Source organism: Rousettus aegyptiacus, unplaced genomic scaffold (assembly GCF_014176215.1).
Source record: "Rousettus aegyptiacus isolate mRouAeg1 unplaced genomic scaffold, mRouAeg1.p scaffold_m13_p_13, whole genome shotgun sequence".
Taxonomy (NCBI): Eukaryota; Metazoa; Chordata; class Mammalia; order Chiroptera; family Pteropodidae; genus Rousettus; species Rousettus aegyptiacus.
This window is the reverse complement of record NW_023416288.1, coordinates 25460136-25474208: the sequence shown is the minus strand read 5'-3', so window position 1 is coordinate 25474208 and position 14073 is coordinate 25460136. Positions and strand designations below refer to the sequence as shown.

Sequence of the window (14073 nt, the reverse complement as noted above, 5' to 3'; positions counted from 1 at the left end):
CAACAACAACCTAAAACTTTATGTCACAAAGAAGACCTAAATAAATAGAATATTTCTGGATAGGGGTACTCAGTATTGTAAGAATTCAGCTTCTGCACAGATTAATTTATAAATTCAACCCAATATCAATGGGTATTTTTGATATAACCTTACAGTCTGAGTTCAAAATTTACTTAAAAGTTACAATGCTTACTAATCACCAATAATTTTTGGAAAAAGTTTAATGATTTTATGTCTCACTAGATATACAATCTTACTCTAAAGAAACAGTAATTGAAACAATGTTTTGGGAAAAAAAGAAGCAAATGTGCAATAACCAAAAACAGGTAGCCCAGAAACAGTTTCGTATATGTGGGATTTCATATATATACTGACAGTACGATTTAAAGTCAGGGTAAATAGAATGGGCCATTAGATTAATTCTTTCAGTACAACTAGCAATATCATTGGCTGACACAGGATAGGATAGGCTACAAGGTGGAAGCAAATTACGTATATCTTGGAGACTATAATAAACTCTGTTGAGACCCAGGCTAGATCTGCTTTATCAATGATGCACTCATCCCAAGCCGCTATTAGTGTTAGCTGTTAATAGCTCTCAACTGCAGGAAGCATCTTACATAGCACGATTCTTTGGTGCCAAATTGATTAGGCTAGATTAGATGTCAACTACATTTTTTTCTCTATTTTATCTTCCCCTGTATTATTCTTCCTTCACTTCATTATAGGTTTTACCCAAGGTACTTACTCAGTAATCACCTATAATAGAATCCCCATTTTAGGCTCTGATTCTCAAGAACATGACCTAACATAGCAAAAGATAACTTCTTATTTATATGTGACTTGACAGTCATTCAGTTCCACTTGGTGCCTCTGGGACTCAGGCTTCTACCAACTTGTGATGGTACTATCTCAGCATGACTTACAATCCCTGTATTAGGAGAAAAAAATCAGAGAGCATAAAGGACTCCCCTGCTAGGGTGAATTAAAAAGGACCAGAAATGACCCATGTCACTTCTGATCATAGTCTTTGGCCAAAACTAAATTAATGGAGACTAGGAAGTATAGGAGGACACAGGGAATATTTAATGAGCTCCACTGTCTTCACCTAGTAATCCTTCTTTAAAAACAAGTTTAAGCTTTGCATGTCTATGTGGGCAGTAAAATCTAAGTGGACTAAAACTTATTAACTGTTAAAGTAACTATATGTAAACAAATAAAAATATTTTAACAATTTTGATGTCGGGAAAACATTCTTAAGTAAGACATGAACTCGAAATTGTCAGGTAAAAGATAGAAATTTGGATTTCATGAAAATGTTAATACAAAATACAATCAAAGATAGAAAGATATCACATGTTAACAGACTGGAAGAATCAAGATTGTTAAAATGTCCATACTACTGAAAGTCACCTATAGATTCAATATAATTCATATCAATTCTAATGGCACTTATTTTTAATTTTTTATTAAGTTATTGGCGTAGCATTGGTTAATAAAATTATATAATTTTCAAGTGTGCATTATCATTTGTCATCTGTATATTCTATTGTGTGTTTATCACCTACAGTCCAGTTTCCTTCAGCTACCATACATTTGATCCCCTTTACCCACTTCACCCTCCCCCTAAACCCTATATTTGACCTCCTTTACTCCGTCTACCTCCCCCCTCTTCTGCTACCCCATTAATAACCACTAGTCTATACTCCTTTGGTAACCACTAGCCTATAGTCCATGTCCATGAGTCTCTGTTTGTTTGTCCTGCTCGTTTGTTGCTTTTAGATTTATATCCCACATATAAGTGATATCATGTGATTTTCAGCTTTTTCTGTCTAGCTTATTTCACTTAGCATGATTATCTCGAGGTCCATCAATGTTGTCAGAAAGGACAGTATTTTATCTCTTCTATGGCTGAGTAATATTCTATTGTACATATGTACCACAGCTTCTTTATCCAATCATCTATCATAGAACACTTCAGTTGCTTCCATATCCTGGCTACTGTGAATAATGCTGCTCTGAACTTTGGTGTGCAAACATCTTTTCTGGATATAAGCTTTCAAGTCTTTGGGGTAAATACCCAGTAGAGGGATTGTTGGGTCATATGGTAGATCAATTCTTAGGTTTTTGAGGAACCTCTATACTGTTTTCCATAGTGGCTGAACCAATTTGCAACCCCACTAGCAGTGTATAAGAGTACCTTTTTCTCTGCATCCTCTCCAACATTTGTTAGTACTTATCCTGTTGATTATAGCTATAGTGTGAGATGGTATCTTATTGTGATTTTTTGATTTGCATTTCCCTAACAGCTAGTGATGTTGAGCACCTTTTCATATATTTGTTGGCCATTTGTATGTCCTCTAGGGAGAAGTGTCTATTCAAGTCTTCTAACCATTTTTTGATTGGATCCTTTTTGTTGTTGTTGTTATTGAGTTGCATGAGTTCTTTGTAAATTTTAGGTATTAGGCCCTTATTGGAGGTGTTGCTTGCTTTGGAAAAAGGTGTATTAGGGTCCTTTGCCAATGTTTTAATTGAATTGTTTTTTCCTGTTTTGTTTTGTTTGCTTTTGCTATTGAGTTGTATGAGTTCTTTATATACTTTGCATATTAACACTTTATCATTTATATGGTTTGCAAGTATTTTCTCCCATTATGCAGGTCGTCTATTCATTTTGTTAATATATTTTCCCATTCAGATGGTTGTCTCTTTACCTTGTTGATGATTTCTTTTGCTGAGCAAAAGCTTTTTAGTGTGATGTAGTCCCATTCATTTATTTTAGCTTTACTTCTCTTGCTTTTGAGATAAAATTCATAAAATCCTCTTTAAGTCCAAGGTCCTTAAGTTTCGTTCCTATGTTTTCTTCTATATATTTTATTGTTTCAGGTCTTATATTTAGATCCTTAATCCATCTAATGGGACTTTTGACAGGGAAAAAAAATCCTTACGTTTATATGGAACCAAAAAAACCCTAGAGCCGAAACAATACTGAGAAAGAATACATCTGAAAGCATCGCACTTTCTGATTTCAAACTATATTATAAAGCTATAGCAATCAAAACAGGATGGTACTGATATAAAAGCAGACACATAGACCAATGGAACAGAATTAAGAACCCAGATATATAAGCCCATGAATACATTGTTAACTATTATTTGACAAGGGAACCACAAAACTCAATGGAGAAGAGACAATCTCTTTAACATATGGTGCTTGGAAAACTGAATATTCACATATAAAATAATGAAACTAGACTTCTAACTTATTTGAAATAGATTAAAGACTTAAATGTGGTACTTGAAACTAAAAAACTCCTTGAAGAAAACAGGAAAAAAGCCCTTTGACGTCAGTTTTGGAAATGCTTTTTTGGATATGACACCTAAAGCACAAGCAAAAAAAATAATAATAATAAAAATAAACAAAATAAAAACTAAATAGGTACAACTACATCAAACTAAAAAGCTCTGCACTGCAGAAAAAACACTTAACAAAATGAATAGACAACCTACATAATGGGAGAAAATACTTGCAAACCATATAAATGATAAAGTGTTAATATGCAAAATATATAAAGAACTCAACTCAATAGCAAAAACAAACAAAACAGGAAAAAAGTAATTCAATTAAGACATTGGCAAAGGACCCTGATATACCTTTTTCCAAAGAAGACATACAAATGGTCAGCAGGTACATACATGAGAAGTTGTTCAACTTTACTAATCATCAGAGAAATGCAAATCAAAACCACACCAGGATATCACCTCGCGTCCATTAGAATGTCTATTACCAAAAAATGGGATTGTAAATTTGTATTTTGGCTATTACCAAAAAGTGGGATTGTTAATTTTTGAGTAACCACGGAGTTACTCAAAAATTAAAAACAGAACTACCATATGACCCAGGAATTCCACTTCTGGGTATACACCTGAAGGAAATAAAAAACACTATGTTGAGATATCTGCACTCCCAAATTCATTACAGCATTATTACAATTGCTAAGACATGGAAACAATTTAAGTGTCCACCAAATGAATGGATAAATAAATTGTTGCGCACACAACACACACACACACATATCCACACAATGGAGTATTATCTGGCCGTAAAAAAGGAAATCCTCCCATTTTAAACACTAAAGGACTTTGAAGGCATTATGCTAAATGAAATAAGTTAGAGAAAGACAAAAACTATATAGTCTCATTTATATGTAGAAACTAAAATAAATAAATTAATAATCCATCAACTAATAGCCAAACTCATAAAGGGAAATCAGATCTGTGGTTTACTGGAGGTGGAGTTGAGGGACAGGGGAGTTAGATAAAGGTGGTCCAAAGGCAGGAGCTTCTAGTAATAAGACTGTTAAGTCTGAGGCATGTGATGTACAACATGATGACTGTAGCTAATACTGCCCTATGAGATAGTTGAAAGTTGCTAAAAGATTCTAAAAGTTTCATCACAAGCAAAAAAAATAAAATTAATATATTTAAGATGGCGGATGTTAACTCATTGTGATGACCATATCATAATATATGTAAGTCATGCTATACACTTTAAACTTATTCAGAGCTGTACACTAATTACACTCAACAAAACTGGAGAAAGAAAAATCATGGATACTAGGACATTGGCTACTTCATAACAAAATTTGCAAACATGAAATTATTTCATGCAAATTATGGAAGAATATAAAGACCAATAAGTCCATATAAAAATGGGCTAAGGTCTAGGTGCTGGTTATTTCTTGTTTGTTCTAGATCCATTTTTTTCTTTCTTTCTTTCTTTCTTTTTTTTTTTTTGCAAAATATGATTCCCATGTTCTTTTATATCAGGTTGTGGATAGATTGGCCAATCAGAGGCACTGGCAGATTGAGAATGGAAAGAGAGGATTCAGAATATTTTTTCTTCTTTTAAATTTATTTCTGGTGGTGTTTTCCATTAGGTACATCTCTATTCTTCACTCTGGGTAGTCTCCACCATGACTCAAACTCCTAGCATAAAGTGCTGGCTTCGTATATTGCTAATACACACACTCATGGCTCACCAACATAGATTGAGAGCCTCAATTTCAGTAACAATTAGGAAACTGCAAATACAATTTCCAGTCCAATTCAATTCCTTTACATTCATGGTATTAAATGCTATTTAACATCCACTTAGGTACAATTTGCTTCATTTTCTGTGTACTACACTGTGTTGGTTTAAGATTTCTGAGAAACAGATGTCATAATGAAAATAAACATAAGGATAGTATTAGGGAAATACCTGTGTGAGAGAAAATAAGGCAAGGGTTGAGTAAGGCTGTGAGTATTGTCAAATCACTACACAAATTTTTCTCTGAATCATGTAGAAGGAAGGTTACAAACTGGATATTAACACCAGTTAAACAGAAATTTATTATCTCATAGTTCTGGAGGTTCGAAGTCTGAATTGAAGGTGTTAGCAGGTGTCTCTCTCTGTAGGGGAGAATCTGTCCTTGCCTCTTCTGAGCTTCTGGTGCCTGCTGGCAACCTGGGCATTCTTGGGTTTGCAACTGTATCACTCTAATTTCTGTCTGTGTTCACATGGTTATCTTTCCTTTGTGTGTCTGAACATCTCTCCTTTTAAGGACACCAATCACTGCATTTAGAGCTCACTATATTCCAGTATGACCTCATTTTTAATTAAATATGTCTGCAAAGACCCTATTTCTAAAGAGGATTGTTTTCACAGGTACTAGGGATTAGGCCTTCAACATTTGGGTGGGGGCGAGGCAAACAAAAATTCTACAAGGCCTTTGTGTAGTCCTTGAGCCAAAGCTCACATTTGAAGGCCTGGGTCTCCCAAGCACAGATCTGCCTTAGTGTCCTATTGCATTCAGTCATTGCCAACCTGTTGAATTTCAGACAATGACAGCTAGGCCCTTGGTCAGTTATGCTCCCTATAGCTGGTAACATTCTCATGGCTACCACATGTATCTTTCTGTAGATTTGTGTACTTTCAAACATCTACAACAGATTATTGCCAAAAAATGTCAGAAACTTTATTTTTAAGAAGTTTCTTTTAAGGTATCTGCAAACTTAATTGGTACATCAATTGGCAGGTGCAAGTTAATTATATGGGTACTTAATTGCTAATTTCCTATGCAAATCAATATTTGAACTTTTAATTCTCAATTGAGCATGCATCAAAATGGGATTCTGACTGCTCAAAGTAACTGCAAAATTTCTAAGTGCATCTTTGTGCCTCCATATAAGCCTGCTCTAATAGGCAATGGTCTCTAGTTTGGAAGCATAACATTGGTAATACCATTTGATAAATATGTTAAAGAAAGATTTTGTTATTTCTGAAAAAATAAACTTCTAAACAGGCTCCAAAAATATGTTTACTTCTTAAAAAAAATAATGTCCATTATATAAAAATTCCCAAACTGATAATTAGAAAGCAAACATTAAAATGACATCTAAAATTCTCTCTCTCACACACATATATGTTGAATCTATCTTTATGGAAAGCATGCATATATGTGGAAATTTATATAAAATTTATAAATTTAACATAAAAATGTGGGTCATAGTACATTCTGTTTTGAGTCAGTAGTAGTCAGAATTCTAGGGGAAGTTATTCAGACACTAATCCATCTACTGCTGTGAAGAGATTTACAGATGTCATGAAAGTCTTAAATCAATTGATCTTAAAGCAAGGAGTTTCTTGTAAACTTTTGAGCCATTTAAATCTGAATCTAGACTTCAAAGATGAAGGCAATCAGAGATTCAAAGCATGAGGAGAATTCGATATATCACTGCTGTCTAGAAGTTGGAGGGGGTTGCCTTATAGGAGCTGAGAACGCCGCCTACCCCTCAGCTGACTAACAACAAAGTAACAGGGGATTCTAATACTGTTATAAAGAACTGAATTTGGCTATTAATAAAAATGAGTTTGGAAGTGGAGATTTCCCCATGACCTCTAGCAATCACTTTGATAGCAGACTTGTGATATCCTTGAACACAGAATCTAGTTACACCATGACAAATTTCTGACCTACAGAACTGGGGGCTAATAAATGAATGTTGTTTTAAGATGTTAAATTTGTAGTATTAGTTATACAGCAATAGAAAACTAAAATAGTACCTTATTTTTTAATGTGATTATATAGTATTTGTATTTTTCACCTTAATATGTATACTTCTGCAATGTTACCATTAATGGTTTTATACTATCCTTCATAAGTTCTAATGAGGTTTGCTCTTATGATCAGTTTCTTTAAGTGAAAGTACCAGCTAGAGACATATGCATACAAATTATAAGGTTTTCTATTCCAGTTTCCATTACTGGTCAAAATAATATTCTTATGCTTAAAAACCTACCACGAATTGGGAAAAAAATGGCATAGATGATAGAGATTTTGTTCATCGTCCTACTTGCGACCAAATGAAAGTTGTGACAGAAACACAGAACAAACAGCAAGCAAAGTCTCCTGGAATCTAGAGGAATAGAAACACTATAACTAGGGAGATAAATAATTAATCAACCTGCAACAGTAGGAGGTAGGAGGGGCACAGGCTGTGGCTAAACTTGGCTTGCCGCTGAACCCCCTTAGGACTGTGCCACTGGATACCTACTATACAAAGCCATTCTAATAAGACAAGAAGAATTAGGAGCTCTGCTGAGTACATAGAAAGAGACAGAAAGGCAGCCAAAATGGGAAGACAAATGAGCAGAAATCATATGAGAGACCAGAAAAGAGGATCAAACCACCGATACAGACACTCAATCAGAACAGCAAGAAAAAAGAAGCCAAAACCATAATAATATTTAAGGAGCTTATGGGACACAAATAAATGTACAAATATACATGTCATAGGTTCCTGAAGGAAAAAAGAAGTTGAAGAGTTATTTGAGAAAAATAATGATGGGAAACTTCCCTCGCTTGGTGAAGGAAATAGATATACAACCCCAGGAAGCTCAGAGAATCCCAAGAAAGAGGAACCCAAAGAGGCTCACACCAAGACACATCATAATTAAAATGTCAAAGATTAAATACAAAGAGAAAATCTTAAAAGCAGCAAGAGAAAAGCAATTAGTTACCTATAAGGAGCATCAATGTGACCGGAAGCTAATTTTTCAAAAGAAACTTGCAGGACAGAAAGGCTTGGCACAAAATTTTCAAAGTGATGAAAATCCAGGGTCTACAACCAAGAAAACTTTATCCAGCAAAGCTATCGTTTAGAGTCGAAGGACAGATAAAGAGCTTCCCAGACAAAAAATAAGCTAAAGGAAGTTATCAACACTACGCCAGTACTACAGGAAATGTAGAGGGAACTTCTGTAAGTAGAAAAAAACATGTATCAAAAACAGGAATAAAGAATGGCAATAACTACATTCCTATCAATAAGTACCTCAAATGGCAAAGAATTAAGTGCTCCAACGAAAAGATAGAGTGGCTGTATGGATAAGAAAACAAGATCCCTATATATGCTGCCTACAAGAGACTTCAAATTAAAACACACACACACAAACTAAAAGGAAGGGGATCGAAAAAGATATTGCCTTGATGGACCTCAGGGGTATTACGCTGAATGAAGTAAGTCAGATAAAGGTAAATGTTGCAGGATTTCATGTATGTGTGGAATCTAAAGAACAAAATAAATAACAACAAAAACAGAAATAAACTCACAGATACAAAGACGATTTTGAGGGCTACTAGATGGAAGATGGGGTGGGGATAATAGAAAAAAAGGGCAAAGAGATTAAGAAGTATAGATGAATAATAACAAAATAGATGAAAATAAAGTGTAGCATAAGAACAATAGTTAATGATGTTGTAATAAATATATAAGGGGAAAGAGGGTGTACAGATTTAGTGGGGTGATCCCTTTGTGAGTTATATAGATCCGAATCACTATTCTGTACAACTGAATCTAATATATACCAATATAATTGAAAAAAAAACATTGAATTGTATAATGTAAATACAAGCAACTAATTGACTATTTCAATAAAGCCAGAAAAAAAAAAAAAAAAACCACCAAAAACGTTCTTGCAGTTTATTTCTCTATCAGAAGAATTTGGGCATGTTTATTTCTGTTTTCTACTTGTCAACAGTGTAACATAATTTTTTCAATCTGATTGCTGAAAAATAGTGTTTCTTTTCCTTGGCTTATATTTCTTTGCTAAAAATATATTTCATACATATATTAGCTATTTAATTTCATTTTTGTGTCTTACTGATTTATTTCAGCTCTTCATTTTTCTACTCCTGTGATTAATTTTTAAAATGTATTTGTAAAGCTGTTTATCCCTTAGGAGTAATATTTACATTTTCTCTGTCACATACACTGGAAATACTCCAATGTGTAATTTGCCTTAGACGTTTGTTCAGGTTTTTTTTTTTTTTAATCGCAAGAACATTTTAAACAATTTCTGCTGAAAAACTGTATATCAATTTTTTTCAATAAAGTTTTGGTTTAGGACATCTTCCTGTTTATAATTTAGCTTTTATACATTTTGTGTACAAAATTTTTGCCAAAAAAAAAAAAAAAACTTACAAAAATTCTACCTGATATTTACCTCATTGTTTTAATGTACTTAATTTACCAATGTGTGTCTAAGAGTTAAAATAACAATTACGGTCCCAGTAAGAAGAGAAATTTACTTTAAAACTGATATGTATTTTCACTTTTATAATCTTATGTTGGCGAAAGTAACTTTAGAGTTGCTAAAAGTTCTTTTTGTTCAAGATAACATTTTTATCACAGAAGCAAACTAGTTGACGAATACGACTTCTTATAGAACTAAGAAATGTGTTCAAAATATGGTTTAGTATTAAATTAGCTTGCTATGCAAAATGCAAGCAACCAGCAGAGTGTTTGGTGGCTCTAGCCAGGTGGACCCGGGCAGGGCACAGGCTACAGCTCAACTTGGCTTGAAGCAGGGCCCCTCTCAAGAGACCCTGGGGCCCAGTGGCCAGCTTCGGACTGAGTGGAGCACCACCTGAAGCTGCATCAGAGGATGACTCACCCAAAGGGAAAAGTAGTCATGAGATGTACACTATAGTATATGGAATATAGTCAATAATATTGTAATAACTATGTAAGGTGTCAGATGAGTACTAGATTTATTGAAGGTGATCATTTTGTAAGTTATATAAATGTCTAATCACCATGTTGTACAAGTGAAACTAATATAATACTGTATGCTAACTGTAATTTAAAAATTATTAAAAAACTAAAAGCTAATTTAAAAGAGTAATATAAATCATTTTAATATTTATATTCCAGTTACAAAAAGTTAGAAAATATAAATATGAAATAACATTTATAATAATCACAAAAATATTAAAAATTCCCTATAAAATTAAGAAGATCACAAGAATGATATAAAACAAATTGAGAGAAATTAAGGATTATATAAATGTCAGAATTTACTATTTTCATGGAATGCCAACTTATTATTGAAAGATATCAACATGTACTATATAAACTGATCTTTAGCTTTAATACAATCCAACAAAAATTTTAGGTTTTCATTTTGAATTTATCAAGGTGATTTATATAGAAATAAAAGCATAAATAAAGAAGAAAAAGAAAGGTGGAGGATGTGTACTATCAGCTATCAAAACTTATTATAAAGCTACAATGATAAAGACAATGAGGTACAGCACAAGATTAGACAAATAAATCAATTTAACAGAAATGGATCTATGTTTCAATAATCTCATGGTTGAGAAAAAAGATGAAATATTTAAGAAATGCTGCTGTATCAATTGGAGAAGCACACGACAAAAAAGAAATCCTAATTTCTACCCCATACTATAAACAGAAATCAATTTTTAAATACAAATGCAGATTTGAAAGGTAAAAAAATGACCTTAGAAGAAAATGAAATGTATCTAACCTTTGCATAATGAAAGATATTTTGAAATCAAACAGCATGAACCATAAAGAAAAAAAATTGATAAATTGGACTATATTAAAATATCAATTGCTGTTTATTAAAACACTACTAAAAGATTGAAATAACATTCTCCAGAGTTGGGGGGAAATATTTGCAATACATATAGTCGATAACTCATACAAAGAAACTATAAAGAACTTCTATAAATCAATAAAGAAAGGTATAAAATGTATTAGATTTTGCCTGTTCAAATTAAAAAAATACTTGAGCAGTAATTTCATAAAAACAATACTCAAAGGCCAATAAACATGAAAAGGTGCTCAATTACATTTGTCATCAGGACAATGCACATTAAAATCACAACTGAAGTACAGTTATCTGAAAAATACAAATACGTGTTTGCTTTTTTAAAATTCTCTACTGCTATTGGTCCCAGAGATAGAACTGCTACTTTGAGAATTAACTGTTATGCTTTCTAAGGAAATTTTATAAATCAAGGTCAGTTTCCATATTATATTTTCCCAAATTTGTAGCAATAATGTGTTATAAGATATCTTAAGAAAATATCTAGCTTGGGGGTATGGGTGATAAAGGTCAGAAATAATCCCTGTTTTAATAAGTTATATAGTCACCCTATTTAGAACACTTTTTTGATTATTAGTGTGTAATTTCAGGTTCTTAATTTTTGTAGAATATGTAAATGTATGCCTTCATGTACTTTGTTTTAAAAGAATAAAATATAGCGCTACGATAAAACAAAACACAACCCATTACATTTAGATACAGCTATAAATGTACCAAAATGGATAAAACTCAAAAGCCAGGAAGATACCAATAATTGTTGGTGAGATTATGGAGTAATCAGGACTCTCATATATGGCTAAATAGAGTTTAAACTGATAGAGCCACTTGGAAAATTGTTGATAGTGTTTGTAAAACCAAGCATACACAAATCTATGACCCAGTAATTTTGATCCTAACTATATAACCAACAGAACAGCACTATTTGCTATATCCAAAGAAGAATGACTTACTTGTGTTATCTGCCTAAGATGGAATACTATACAGAAAATAAGTCTCATAAAGTTAATGTGTTGTGAAAAAAAAAAAAATGTCAGAGACAAAAAGTGTACCTGTTATATAAAGTCAAAAAATAAGCAAATTAATGAATGGTGTTAAAAGTCAAGATAGTGATCACCCCCTCTGGCAGTGGTAATGACTCAGAGGGGGCATGAGGAAATTTCCTGGGTGATGGTAATATATTTATTTCTTGATAAAGGTTCTGGGTTTTCAGATGTGTTTCCTTGGTAAAAATTCACCGAAATACTTATAATTATGCATCTTTTGGTGTGTCTACTATTCAATAGAAAACATTTAAAAAATTTGGTTCTCAAGTAAATTTGAGTGTGAATAATATTTATACAGGCATTATAAAAGAAACATTAAATATTTATTCAAGCAAAAATTCTAAATCTACTGAGTGTGGCAAGGTGAGGAAGTATGTAGTATTTTTTTGTGTGTGTTAGGAGGTGGTGATATAGCACAGTGATTTTCAGACTGAAATACTCATACCCTGTGATATATGATCACACACTGATCTTTAAGTGACACCCCAGAGACTACTAGAAATAACTGGGTGAGATTTTAGAGTAATGGGCTGAAAAGTTTTTGTTTTTGTTTTTGTTTTACTTTATAATTGCTAGTCTCATGATCTTCAATTTCTTCTGCATTTTGATAATGCGTGTGTAATGCTTTTATAGACACATATGAGATGACACTAGAGACTAAATGTGAGACTTTCGGGATAGGGGAGGTTAGAGTTAGTTGAGGCCTCCTTATTTCTATACCCTTTTCCATGGTATTTCTGCTCAATCTCTGAAATAATTTGTAGTTTGTTTTAACTAAGGAGGCCTTTCTTGTACTGTTAACATACAAGTCTCTAATGCGTCACTTTTAACCAACGTGTTTCTAGTGCTGCTGTCCTCTCCCTGACATAAGGGGCAGTGGCCAAGGCCTCTGCCAGTCCACCCCCTATACTGTCCTGGCCCTAAGGGTCTGGATCAAGCTAAGTTATAGCTAATCCTGGGGCTTGTGAGCAACACAGAAAAAGCATTTTCTTTCTCTCTCTCTCTTACAGTGGAGTTGAATCTGAACAGTTGTGAAGAGCTATTGTGGCCATCTTATGACCATGAGAAATAGAGAACAGAGGAAATTGTGACATTGATAAAAACAGAGCCTGGTGGCCACTTTTTAAGTCCTTTCAAGCAATACATGAAGGTAGGCCTATTTTGGATTGTTCAGTCATATGAGCAAATGAATCCTCATTTTCTTTAAGCATTCTAGGTAAGAGTTTCTTCTCTTTTCAAGGGAAAATATCAGATATTAATAAAAGATTTTACTTCTCCCCATTAACTTATTCATCAATAAATGCTTCTTGGATGTTTGCTATGTTAAGGTGACTATTCTAATTTCTTGAGTTGACCAGTTAATAAAACAGACACAATTCCATTTCTTTATGGACTTTATAGTACGGTGGGGCAGGCAGACAATAAACAAGAAACATAATGCTGGGTAAATCTTATACTGCAATAGAAAGCAAGAGTTCATTTTGTTGTAACTTTATTTCTTAGCTCTGTTTCTCTTTTCCTGTATCCATAAGATTACAACTTCTCAATAAAACATGAGCATTTGTATTTTGCCCCAGGCTCAGTTTTTTGGGGAGCCTGGGCTAGAACACTATTACACACATTATGGAGAACAGAACAGTCACAACCAAAATGTGTCTTAAATTTCTATAACTCATGTGTTGCAGTTTCAAGCACTTTCACAACTATAAACAATCACTCTGGGAAGTACGCTTTTCCCAAGTTCAAAATGTTCTGAAGTGTCACTCTTCACAAAGAGTGTAGGGAAACTTAAACATAACTTCAATAGCATTGTTCTTTCCCCATACTTTGGTGATTCATTTCACTATTCCAGACTGAAGGTAGCTATTGGAATTAGAATAAGTTTAGAGATACCGATACCGACATGGAAAAGTCATGGCATTTTAGAAGTTATATTTATTCTTCCACATATAGCAGGGTGGCCAAGGTCTTATGCAGTGTGGGTCCCATGGAGTAAGGAAATACAGAGAAAGCAAGAAACATTCAGAGATAACAGTTCCAGGTACCTAAAGTTAATAAATGGTAGATGAATTGTGA

General features: G+C 33.4%; 1 long non-coding RNA gene across 1 annotated transcript in view; it reads left to right on the top strand.

Moving 5' to 3' along the window:
* LOC118610703 overlaps positions 1-13129 on the top strand; it is a 99820-nt gene extending 86691 nt beyond the window's left edge. The window contains exon 3 of the long non-coding RNA XR_004953899.1: positions 13008-13129. This is a non-coding gene — a long non-coding RNA (uncharacterized LOC118610703). The remainder of the gene's footprint in view (positions 1-13007) is intronic.
* The last annotated feature ends 944 nt before the right edge of the window (positions 13130-14073 follow it).